Consider the following 13779-nt stretch of genomic DNA (forward strand, 5'->3'; position numbering starts at 1 on the left):
TTGTGTCCAAGTTGAATGTCTCGGTTAGCCGGGTGGTCTCTGAGGTCAGGTCAAAGACCCCAAATCCAATTATAAGCCAATAATGTTGCTCAACATAGTAGCAGTGCAACGAATTTAGCAGCGTTCATCAGTCTTTCGCTCTCAGTCGCATACAGAGCTATACTTTATTGTTTGCGAAAGGTTAATCAAAGACAAAGACAGTTAGCTGGGGAAGATTTTTCTGCACACCATTCGATTTGGCAGTCCAATTCGAGTTCATTGGTGTCTTTCTTGACTCGCTGGCTCAATTTCATCGGAGGCGAGGAACTCGCTTCCTATTGATGAACCAATGACGAGCTATTCTGGTGACCGCAGCTGACCTTAGCGACGTCATCTATTACGTCACCATAGGTCTCGTGCGAAAACCAGATATTGTGTCGCACAAGGACGGTATGAGGTTAAGATTTCATCCATGTCTTTCAGCTTATTTCATTTATAACATTTTCTGTACTAAATAAGTAGTTAACACATTTGCCCATTGCCTTTTGAATGGTGAGGTCACGTGACCAGCTTGACCTCAGGTGACCAAAGTGATGGGAAATCCGATCTACCTACGCAGATTGTAGGTTGTAAGGAATCGGGAACCTAATGTTCCCTGAATGCTTTATCTCCCTGCAACTGCAAGAGCGTTGCAAATTCGCGACAATTTTCGAACGTGCAGAGGTTCACTTATAACATATGCCAACCTGGCTGAAAATGTGGTAAGTGGTAAAATATCTCAGGGCTGAATCGAAGGTCAGCTATCCCAACAGCAGCACCATAATAAGAATTTTACAGCAAAATTGATTTTAAGAATTTCCCTTTGATGCACTTATCTTCAGGAGACAGCTAGCATATCAAAACAAATTGGGTATAAAATGGCCAAAGTAGTGCGAGTCAGGAGAGGAGAACACAGTCTCGGACCGGACCCTGGAGATAGAACACCGGACATTGGACACTGGACTGGCCGGAGCAGTCGGAGCAGACGCTCTGTCTCTGGACCAGTCGTCTGCAGCGCAGTGCAGTAGTCGGGCCATCCCACCAGTTCTGCACCAGAGCACACCACCTCATCACCGTTCATCACTCGGCCACATCCCGCCGGACAGGCAAAACAAACCCCGGAACAGGCGCGCTCGGTGCGCCGACACACCACCCGTTCGGCGTGCAGCCCTCCGTGCGGTGTGCGCGCGTGCCCGGTCTGTTCCGCGGCAGCGGGGGCCTGCGAGCGGCACCTCCGGCCGCGGCCGGGTCATTTGTCCACAGTGCGCGCCGGCCGTGTCCCCCGCCCCGTGACCGAATGGTCGGCGGCCCGACTGCACAGCCCTTCTGGCCGGATGCTACGCCCCTGGGCAGCCGGCGGCTGGCCGAGGGGCCAGTCGGAGGACTCGCAAATGGCTCGTGTCGGCGGCGGGTGCCGGTCGCCGGCGGCGGGCTCTGATCTGGCCAATGTCAACAGACGGCAGGCGGGGGCGGCGCACGGTCACCCCGTCCTGCGCCCCGCCGTGGTACAGCCCCCTCGCAGACCTGCGCAGCGTCGGGTGCGGGGGCGGTGGACGACAGGCAAATAAGGCAAATCAGTGAGACAGTCATATGGGTGATCTGTTCAGAGGTCTATATGCTTTCCGTATGTATCTTTCACTAAGCTGCTTACTCACTAATACCATCACCGTCGTCATGATGATCTTAAAGCGATGGGATTTTATTTATATACATACTCGTATATGCCTGGTCTTGGGATGCGGATCAACGTGGTGACTATAATAGTCTCCAGTCCGCCCTATAATCTCTTCACCCAATCTCTTCGGCCCCTCGCAGACCTGCGCAGCGTGGGATGCGGGGGCGGTGGACGGCAGGCAAATAAGGGAAATCAGTGAGACAGGTACATGGATGAGCTGTTCTGAGGTCTATGTATATGCTTTCCATGTGTATCTTTGACTATCACCGTATGTATCTTTATTGTGTGCTCACTATATGACATTGTCGTTATGATGCTATAAGGAACGATTAAATTGTATCTAAAAATAGTTGCTCGTGGATGAAACCTTAGCATAGTAGCCGTTTTCACGACGGGCTATCCGGCGAATGCACCTGATTTGACCAAATCTGCAACTAATTTCTTTTACAGCAATTATCTTAACTTATGAATTTATTTCAGTGTTTTAATCGATGATGCTCTCATGACAAAGCAGGCATATAAGCAATTACATAGTGCCGCCACCCTAGCTGATAGCTGCTAGGAGACACACTGCACCTGATTTGACCAGATCTGCGCCTAATCTGTACCAGATGTGCACCAAATGTGTACCAGATGGCCGTCGTGAAAACGGCTATTATCAAAAATATTGTTATATGATCTGTTTGGGTTCTCTCTTTCGAAACATTTGAACAGAATCAGTTTGCACTATGTTGGGTACGGAAATTCATTGCATAATATACCTACCATATGCTATCTACCAAAGGCTTGCTCCTACCAATCATAGTTATAGCGCTTTAACCCTCGCCCGTGAAGGGGGTCGAACGGACCCCCCCCTCTCGGTTTTTCGCGAATAGCTCGCGTAAAAGCGGCCGAACGCGACGAAATTTCAGTATCCTCGCGGGCGAGGGTTAACCCTCGCCTGTGTTAGTGTTTTGCCAGCCGCGGACGTATAGGTAGGTTAGACACCCCTTGCCGCTCGGCCCCTGTTGGAGCTTAGAGCTTCGCGAAAAAAAACGACCGTGTTGCCCGTGACGAGAGGAAGCCGATGATACCCAAATTCAAAGACTTAGGTCATTGGTTGACCTTCCAGGTCAGGTCAATGACACAAAAGTCGGGAAAATCGGGACTTGTCAGAACTCCGTAATGTGTGGCTGTTATTTTTTTTTTCGGGGTGCTGATCACAAATTCCACGTCAGTTTTGAGCACAGATGATGTCTTCATGCATTTAGGCCAGGTCGGGTCAGGTCAGGTCAGGTCACCCAGTAGGGGTCCGGCTATCCATAGTAGGTGTCAACCACCACTGACAGCTTCGTAACATGTTACGAAGGCACCAAAACTACTTCGTAAATGCTCCAATGGCTGCTAAATTCGAAATAAGCTCCAAAACTACCCTAGAAACATGCATAACTCGAAAAAATGAGCCGAGGTCTTCAAAGGTAAATAACCTGATCTGACATTCACGTGTCCTTGACACCCACCATATTGCATGGGAACAGCATCATTTCACATATTTGAACGTTTAAAACTACAAAAAGACTGCAAACGCGCGGATATGGTGAGCCGACATACGCCGAATCGCAATTCCGGCCAAACATGATCTCCAGAAATAGGTCACAGGTCAAACGTCATTTGGATCAGGGTCATGAAAGTTTTAGGATATATGTAAAAATGATTAACTCCAGGGTATTGCAAGTTTTGTTGCGATCGGCCACTTTTTATGCGAGCTACTCGCGAAAAACCCAGGGAGGTCCGCTCGAACCCCCTTCCCCTCCCCCATAAGTGCGAGGGTTAAATAGCCAACAATGAACTATGCTTCTTAATATGATTATTGAGCACATCATATGCAAACTAGCACATATTTGTTTGCAATATTCTTAATTCTAACCCGAATCGCTTAGATCTTCAAATTGAAAATGTAACTTATCTATGACAGTATAGTAACGCAAAGACATTTTTTACAATGCACGATTAAAAAAGTACTTAAAACACCAATATTCTGATTTCATTTTCATGCACAAAAGCTGTTTTGTGTAGCTGTCTGCAGCGCACCAAACACCGTTGATAAATAACAAGTACCGTAAATTGGAACTAAATGAAAATTGTGAGCTAACTATTATGAAACATACGCACGCTGCGTATTCTAAGCACACATAAAAAATCATTTCAAATAATTGTTCGCGGGGGCTGGGGTGCTGTGCAGTGTGCCGAACATGTCTATCGGCTGCTGTGACCGTTATGCTGCATCAGTCTCCGCGCTCCGAGGGCAACCGTACGGACCCTTACCGGCCAGTGGCCTGTCCTCGGGGCCAGCTTGCATCACCAGGTCATTGGCACACGGGATAAAGTCAAATCACTCAGATTAAGTCCGCCAATGTGGTGCAATGTGGTCCAAAAACGCCTACAGGAGCTCGTTAACTGTCGACACACAAATGTATGCAAAGTATTCGGCTTGGAGAGGTCGTGCGCGGCGCCGGGCAATAACAACAATCTGGTGATAAAAGCGTCACTGCCGTCATTACTCTGCCATGGAGGGGATCAGCAGACGCGGCTGGCAGGGTCACCGAGGTCAACCTGTCTGAGCCCGACAGAGCTTCTGGTCTCAGACCATGCGCGTCTCGACTCTTGCTGAGGCAAGCTGCATGACAGAACACTTCACACCTAAGCTCGACTTTATACGCTTCCATTATTGGCACCCTCTCTACCTCATGCCAATGTCTTCTCCCTTTCCAATAACACCAGACACTGGCGGTGCACTGAAAACAATTTAACCCAAGGCTGGCGAATAAACCGGTGTTTTACGGGTACCCCTATCCGCAACCATTTTTAACCACCCTCCCAGGAGTAGTGCTAGGTCCCATTGCGGTGTAGTCGTACTTGCTCTGAGCGGATATAACCGCTGTCAGCGAACAAGTCCGCTGAGAGCAGGGATGACTACACTGCAATGGGACCTTACTGTACTCCTGGGAGGGTGGTTAAAAATGGTTGCGGATAGGGGTACCCGCAAAACATTGGTTTACTCGCGGGCCTTGGGTTAAATTGTTTTCAGTGTGGAGGAAGCGCACTGTCCTGTGACCTTTCAGCGGCTCTGTAACCCTTCACGTCCATCTCCCCTGTCGATAGGAGCTCACCCGTCCGCTGCCGGGTCCTGTCACGAGCGCCACGCGCTGTTTGCTTCAGAGTGAGACGCACAGTGTCGCTCACCCGTGCCCCTGTCGCTGCTCCGGCAAACACAAGTCAGGGGAGCCGGTAAACATCGGGACTGCGTGTCGGCTCAATGTCACCATCGGTTGGGTTCAGGACCTGGTTAGGATCTGGAAACGTATGTTTCTGTTCCGTTCAAGGCACTTGTTTCATATCAGTGCCACAAATTTGTATCCTTCACTTCGCAGGTTTGTCCCATATTTGCATCACTCCACGCCAATCTGAGCATTGTTGAAAAATATAACAAAGTGTAATGCAATGCCTCACCAAGCCATGGCTGCACTCTGGGCAGTGCACACTGCACATCATCTCACCTAGGTGACTCGTTTCACTGGCCCACTACTCTTGGTCAGGTGCCCGAGGCTCGGCTCTAGCCTGTGGGCCTGATTTAGCATACATGATCCATATATCATACAGCACGCGGTAGCGAAACCAGCCCATATTCATGCAAAACCCGCTAATTACGTCTTGTCTAATTACTCCAACGGCTTCCAGCTGATCTTTCGTCGTAAATCCATATCCAGATGACAGATTACCCGTCACTACAACCCAGTAACCGGCACTGGATAATCTGCAAACATTATAATATCAGCAGTACTAAGAAATTCTGATATCATGAGTAGCCTGAGACATAATAAAATGCTGCATAAGGTACAGAAACGTAACGTGTTTCATCGGCCCTGAAACTGAACTAGCATCGTACCTAAAATCTGAAGAAAAAGTATACATACACCGGCGGCGCTACCTCAAAATAATCGTCCAATTAAGCTATCAGCATGCAGTTGAATAGCTTACGCGCGGTCAAACCAAGTTTATTATTTCTCCAGCAGGATGAGACATTTAACATTTGTTGAATCACGCACTATGCAGGCCGCATGAAGGCGTATAATGACCTTATGTTAATAACTTATAACGCGCGTGTAATATACAACACGGCATTAATGTCAGCAGTGAATACTGAATAGAGTGATGCTCATAACTAGCTCATGCTTTCAGCATGCAGTGCGTAAAGACGTTTTTGGGTGCTTTATTTGAAGTCATATCCAGTAAGAAGCAGCTTTTTGCAAATGATTTCACACCAAACGAGACATAGGGGAGAGTGGGGCAAAGCGGCCACCCGGGGCAAAGCGGCCACCCATCGTTTTAGCCCTTCATAGCTGGCGTCAGTTCCAATTTATGGTTTCCAATTATACTTCTCTTCACGGTCGTTCGAATGAGCCAGACCGGGGTTTCAGGCCCATCACCATTGTTCTGTGACACACGGAAAAGCATTTCTTGCCAGGTTACCAACTATGTTTACAATTTTTAAATGTTATGTTATTCCATAACCGGTTGGAATTTTTATAAGCGTTCTTGTCCATGCATGGCATGGTTATCTTACATGTATTCTACCAATGTTTATGTTTTTTACCCCACTTATAGCTAAGCTGGAATATTTTTGTCTCGGACGGTATGCGCGGGGCAAAGTGGCCGGGGCAAAGTTGCCACCCCTCAATTGGCCATAAGTTGCTTCCATCTGGATAAAAAACATTATTTATATTCAAATGTGTCGTCATGCATTCATCTTGGCCACTTTTCAGTTGCATGAGCTACCAAATAATGCAATTAGATGTTTTTTCATGAAAATCCTTTCTTTGTTTACCTACAGATGGAAGATGATAAAGTAAACATCCATCCTCACTTAACCTTGTCACCATCACATACCCTAGTCGTACACGAAGCAACTATTTTGTTTCTCATGTCGGGACTTGAGAAGACGTCGGTGGCCGCTTTGCCCCAGGGTATGGGGCAAAGTGGCCAATATGCATAGGTTTAAAGTTTTGTCAATATCTTTCATATGTGAACGCCTTTGGAAATAAAACGCAGTTGAAATAAAAGGCAACTTAGTAGGGATCACATTGGTATAGAAAGAATCTTTCCAAGTTTAAAAATTAAGTGTTGGCATCGTGAGAAGCGTTAGGGTGGCCGCTTTGCCCCACTCTCCCCTAGCTGAAATTCTTATCGCTCCCAAAGTCGCCGTCATGATGACTCAACTTTGACGAGGATGTTCGTAGGAGACTACTAGTTAGTACAAGAGTAACTTTGAGAGAACTGATCAAGTAAAACGACACACACATACACACACACACACACGGCTGACGGCTGTGGGCGACGGCGGCAGCATTGGGTGGCGGGCGGCGGGCGGCGGGCGGCGGGCGGCGGGCGGCGGGCGGCGGCGGCGGCGGGCGGCGGCGGCAGCATCGGGCGGGCGGCAGCGGCGGCGGCGGCGGCGAGCGGCGAGCGGCGGGCGGCGGCGGGCAGCGGGCGGCGGGCGGCGGGTGGCGGCAGCGGGCGGCGGGCGGCGGGCGGCGGGCGGCCGGGCGGCGGCGAGTGCCGCCCGTCGAGTCGAGCAGTAAACCGCCGGCCGACATGCAACCGTGTGGCGATTATTGGGCGGTGGAGGCGCGGCGCGGCCGTTCCGAGCAGGATTTGCCTCCGGTGGCCACTGCCGGCCGTGTGGCGGCGTGGTTTACCGAGCCGGGCCGCCGCGCCACCGCCCAGACAGGCGCTGGAACTGCGCACTGTGCGGGCCCACTGCCATCCGCAGAATGCGTGGGTTCTGCGCGGAGGCAGCTCCAAACGCAGAGGAGTGATTTCAGGAGGTCACGGAACGGCTGATGGATAGCCAGTTGGGAGTCTCGTAAATAGCTGGGCGTCGCTCTGGCGCCACTGAAGGGTAGACCGGGCGGTAGGATCGGCAAGTATCCAGGAAGTGGGACGAACGTATGCAAACTGTTGGTCCACCGATCGGCTGCACCGGTTTCACAGAAGCACTTCTATATCCGGGATGGCGATGCTGTGAGAAGACTTCGTGCTGAGGCTAGAAGGCTAGGCCAGTTTGCGCTAAGGTCAGACGGCAGTTTGTATTTAGATCAGACGCCAGTTTGTGTTGGGGCAAATTATTTCAGTTTGGGTTGAGGTCAGTCAGTAGTTGTGTTTCGGTTAGACGGAAGGCTGAATAAATCCGAGGTCAGGTGCCCTGCTGTGACTGGATGATGGGTCTCCAGAGGATATGGTCACCACCTTTCCATGGATTATGCTATGCCAAATCCACCTCTCCTCACAAATGAGCCACAGGAGTTGGACCAAGGATAAAAAAATCATAGTCGGTATCCGAATAAAGATTGTCTGAGCAAACTACGCTTCAGACATGTTCTTCACTTCATTTTCTTGGGAACGCAAGCACTGAATCAGGCCCATGGTTATACCAAACCTGACACATTAATTGAGCTCAAACATGCTGACGTGCATCCTGGGTGCATCACGTTCTCCGGCTCCCAGCTACGCCCCCTCCCCCCTCCTCTGACTCCTCCGACCGCCATACCGATCCCAGCGGAGCCGAGCCTACCGCCGACCATCTCACCCGGCCACTGGCGCCGGCGGCTGTCCGCCGCTGGATTCCCACGCACTACCTTCTCACAGAGAACCGATCGCCAGCCGGCGGGGTCACCGATTCATTTCGGCCCCGGCCCATCGAATCACGCACCGGGCCGGCCGCCGGCTGCAGGGGTCAGCCGGGTCGCTGCAGCGGCACGGTAGTTGGCGTACCGACTTCTCTCTCTCTCACCGTCCGGCACTGTGGCAGAGTATATTCCACCGGTCTGCAGAGGCGGCGATGGAGGTGCTTCAGAGGAGGCTGCTCTACGAAAAACAAAAATGTAGACCGAGGACGAAAATGCAGACGAGAATGTTGTTTACGTGCACGGTGTTCCAACTTCCAACCCAAGTGACACCATTCAAAAGCCAAGGTACTACTACTTACAGAAACTATAGTTGAACTATTAAATTACTATTAACTATTAAACTATTTATAGTTGCAGAAAATGGGGCGGACACTATGAAAAAGTCATGGTTGTCCAAGGTATAACATGTTGGGTATAATTTAACTGGAAGATGTCTTTATTTCCCTTACGACATGTTACGCATTGATCAATAAAGGCCAAAGCCCTAAGGGGTTACGAACAAAAACAGTTAATTTTGGGATACTCGTCCATAGACATTTTTAAGCGGAGATGGGTCATATAATGGCTGTTTTGGTTTATCATAAAACCTTTTCAAGTCATTTCAAATCATTTCTGCTGCGTGCAAATATGTAAATGTCCTACCTGTGTCTTTCGCAGCGGCTAAGGCGTTATTATAACATCCTTTGTTTCATAACGGAGATGTGAGAAGCCTATCTTTTCCACACCTACACCAAATTAAAGCTAACCGCATATCGCACATTTCATAAAAAGTAATAATTAAGTCAATTACTTTGAAGCACGTCAAACATTACCTTTTACCAGTCACCTGCTAGTTGAGCGCAGCGTAATGGCCCAGCCGCCACTGATGCTGAGATTGCCGTTGGGTGGTGATCTCGTGCCCCTGCAGGGCGCAGCCACCAGCCCCACATTCCGGAGGGAGGTCGGCCGGGCTACCGGGCAGCTGCCGCTCACCATTGCCGGGCTAATTGTGAGGCATTCGGCGCCGGGAGCCGCCGAGGCCGGCGGCGCCGCGCGGCAGACGCCCCGCCGCCGTCCTCCGGCGCTCCGCCGCACAGAAGGGGGATGCCGACACGCGATACCCACAGTCCTTCCAGCTGTAAATCGTCTCAGCCGCGCCACAATTGCCGCTGACGCGCCACAGGTGCAGAGACCGCGACTGCCGGCCGCCGGCACTGCCGACAGCATGGACTCCAATCGGAGATAGATGGCGAGCCGCAGAATAGCGGTAAGCGACGGCGGATAAACCTGTTTGTCTAGCCTTTGACCTAAGCCAAAATGGCAAAAAGTAAGTCTTTATTATTTACGACGACCCTCCAAACTTATTTTACTGTGTAATGTGTGTCGAAGAGAAAGCTAACCGTCACGGGTGGAGAATGTTTGAAAAAGTTACCCCGGCCGGCGACCGAAAGTCAGAAAGACAATGATGTTCAAATATTTGCTAACGGTTATCAACTAACCCCTATTCTGTGGCATAGAATAATGGATGTCTGCCGTTTGTACGGTTTTAGGGAAAACTGCTGCACGCAGGTGCGGAAGATTTCGCAATTGTAACAACAATTTTGCAACACGCCTTAAAATTTCGGACGCATGTCACCTAGTGCTAGGTCAGGTCATCAGGTCAATTTGCTGGATGATCGTGCTAAAAATGTCATCATGCACTTTGCAAAATTTATTCCGTGGACGTTGCAACCTTCCCACACGAAACAAAATGTCAAATTTGACCGTTTTGACCCTCTTATTGATTTGAGCTCGCACCTGAAATATTATTCGCGACCGAGCCTTAAACGAGTAATCGAATGTTTTGTTTGCAGTGTTTAAGCTCCGTTATGTTCATGAACTGTGAGAAAAGTTGTCGGAGAACGCTAAAATCAGAGAAATTTGGCTTTTGATTATCTATGGTGATTTTATTATTGAGCTTGCCTAAAACATGACCAGATTTCTCTGATCACGTTTGTCGCTCTTTCAAACGTCGTTCCGCTTCTCGCCTCGTAGCCCAGTAGCCGAGTTAGAAGGAGCGTGAAAAGCCCACCTCTCGACTCAACGTGTTACGATAAGGCCACCACCCTGGCGCGGGTTAAGTTGGGGAGCCTTGAGCCCCAGCAGCTCGTCCTTCTATCTCACTGATATTACCCTCGTCCTGTCTTGTGATGTTATTACTGTGTCATCTTACGATAACGACCCTTAAATATGATTTACTTCTGTTTAATGAAACATGTCGGGCTCCGCGATGAAAGGACTTAAAACATAGAAGCTCCAAAATGAAAATAAAGTAAATTTTCAAGAACTTTTTAAGGTAGATAAGAATAATTAGAGACGCTTTTATAGATGGCAGTTTTTTTCGTTTGGAGACAGCTTTTAGGATTTACAAAAGTGGAAAAAGTTACCCCGGCCGCGCCGGGGTCAGCTGAAAGTTACCCCGGCCACGGCCGGGGTGGCCGGGGCAGGTTCTCCACCCATGCTAACCGTTACAGCGTATCAGCTGATTGCAAAGGTCCGGACGACAGCCGACGAGGATCGAAGAACCCAGAGGAAGAATGTTCAACAACTTGACCAAAGCAGTAAAGCACAAAAGACGAAAACAAGACATGGTAACATACATAACTTACTCGAAACGAGCATGCAGTATATGTACCATCAGCAATATTCATGCGAAACGATGGCAGTGACCAAAGGGTGACAACGGATGAAAAGTATCCACTTTTCCATCACATCGCTGCAGCGGTGGGATGAACAGCGCTCTGTCTTTCAGCTCTGCCACCGTTCCATCTGACCGCTATTCACTATGCATTCGATAATTTGTCTATTTTTTTCCAAAATCTTGGTTTTAAAATGAAACTGAGCTTCATTTACAAATGCATTTTCAAAGTGGGTCAAGATGTTGCTAGTATTCGCTGGACGCGTAGCTCACACACATTTCCCACCCATAAAGCGGGTTTCCACAGTCGCTCCTCACACGTTTACGAGTCCGAGGAACGGCCACTGCGAGTACACTCCCCACCTGAGATCATCTCCCTGACCTCGGCGCAATACGGCCCACAAAGCGGCCCGCCAAAGACGACGGCCTGTCACGCGAGCGGAGAGTGATTACCAATAATTCACACACGACAGCGCATACCGTGGCCGGGCTGTACGGATTCGGAGAAGCTCCGTCTGCCGGGCGTTCTCTGGGCCCATGCCCACGGTAACGGCAACTCCCCACGTCAATCGGTGCACGCCGCGAATATTGTCACGCCATCCGACCGAGCCATGGGAGAATACCCGATCAATCGGCCGCAGAGGAGCCGTACCCGAAACAGCGCCGATATCCGCTCCCAGAGATTGGCATTCTCCTCTCGGCTGCAGGCCGGCCGCGCGCCCCCTGCAGAGCGTGAGAAACGACCCGGCGGCCGGTCAGCAGCGGGAACCGATATCGCGGCCAGCCCGCTGCGGACGGGTAACGCGGTAGCCGGCGACGACGAAGAGCTCAATTAGGCGCCGACTGCGCGCGATAAGGGGCCCAATTAAGGCCAGATTACACGGCGTTCGGAGCAGCGGCGGCGAGCTATGCGGCCGGTGCCGGCGGGCGCCCCACGATGGCCCACGGAGCAGTCAGGCCGCCGGGCCGGCCGCACGCGACCCGCTCAACGCCCATTATGGACGCCGCATGCCATAACTAGCATAGTAGATTATAACGACAGACGGCTTCAAGAAGAGGCTGAGTTATGAGTGGGAGCGTGGGAAGGAGTTTATCTCAACACCTGCGGGAAGCAACGATTGGTTTTCAAGTGGAACTCCTTGATAATTGGTTCAGACCTTGTGCTATATGGTCGGTACAGGAATCTGCCTGAGGAGATTATAAAATGTTCCTGATTGTCACAACGTTTCACAAATCGACGTAAACCTTGTGAACCAAAACAGCTACAGTAGGTACACACTTTGTGTCGCGGAAAAGCGCATTTAAAAGCTCTTTTAGAGCTGTCTCGCTAAAATGTCCTCAGAATTCACTGACGTCAACGGATTGGCCTTCAGAAGGCCAAACCACCAAAGTAGACGGGTTTCTCAAAAAAAAAAAAAAACTCAATAACTTTGGCGTCAAGCATTGTATAAGCCGTCGTTTTGTAATCTTAAGTTTTGCGATTTAGCCCCAAAGAAGAACAATTTCTTTTATGCATAGGCGTAGGAACAGGGGGGGCCAGGTGGGCAAGTGCCCACCCACTTTTCGAGGTGGGGGGGCCGACCATGTGTTTTGGCCCACCCACTTTTTACTCGAGGCCCCTCGTCTCGATTTGAGAGGACGTCGTCACCTTCCAGAATAAACAAACTCGGTAAAAATAAGTTCCACGAATCCCCACGCACGGACTCCAAGGGGCCGTGATGGATCCAAGGAGGCCCTCTGTTCATACTTGTCAGTCGAAGCCCCTGAGACTGATGGCCTGAGAGGCCCTAGTGGATCTGAGGAGGCCCCAATATCCACACTGGTCTGGGGAGGCCCCTGACACTGGCGGTCTGGGAGGCCCCTCTATCCACACTAGTCAGAGGTCTGAGACTGGTGGTCTGGGAGGCCCCTCCATCCACACTAGTCAGAATAGGCCCCTGGCCCTGACACTGGCGGTCTAGCCGAGGCCCCCTACCCTCACTAGTCAGAGGAGGCCCCTCTATCCTCAATAGTCAGAAGAGGCCTATCCATCTACACTGTAGTCAGAGGAGGCCCCTGAGACTGATGACCTGAGAGGCCCTTATAATCACACCAGGCAGAAGAGGCCCATGGGACTGATGGACTGAGAGGCCCTTCTATTCATACTGGCCACAGGAGACCCCCAAAACTTTCGGTCTGGGAGGTCCCTCAATCCGGCACCAGTCAGAAGAGTCCCCCGAGACTGATGGCCTGGGAAGCCCTTATATTCACACTAGGCAGAGGAGGCCCCTGAGACTGATGGTATGAGAGGCCCTCATATTCACACCAGTCAGAAGAGGCCCCCGAGGCTGATGGCTGTGAGGCCCTTCTGTTCATATAACTGGCCACTGGAGGCCCCTGAAACCGGTGGTCTGGGAGGGCCCTCTATCCAAACTAGTCAGAAGAGGCCCCTGAGACCAATGGTCTGAGAGGCTCTTATATTCATACTGGCCACAAGAGGCCCCTGAGACTGATAGTCAGAGAGGTCCACTCTTAATGAATCTGAGGGGGCCCTCTATCCACATTTACACTTTTCTAGGGAGGCCCCCGAGACTGATGGTCTGAGAGGCCCTTTTACTTACACTCTCCACAGGAGCCCCCTGAGATTTATGGTCTAAGAGGCTCTTCTATTTATACTAACCAGAAGAGCTGCCCCTAGGATTGATGGTCTAACAGGCCCTTCTATT

Source organism: Amphibalanus amphitrite, unplaced genomic scaffold (genome assembly GCF_019059575.1).
Source record: "Amphibalanus amphitrite isolate SeventyFive unplaced genomic scaffold, NRLGWU_Aamphi_draft 000029F_arrow, whole genome shotgun sequence".
Classification (NCBI taxonomy): Eukaryota; Metazoa; Arthropoda; class Thecostraca; order Balanomorpha; family Balanidae; genus Amphibalanus; species Amphibalanus amphitrite.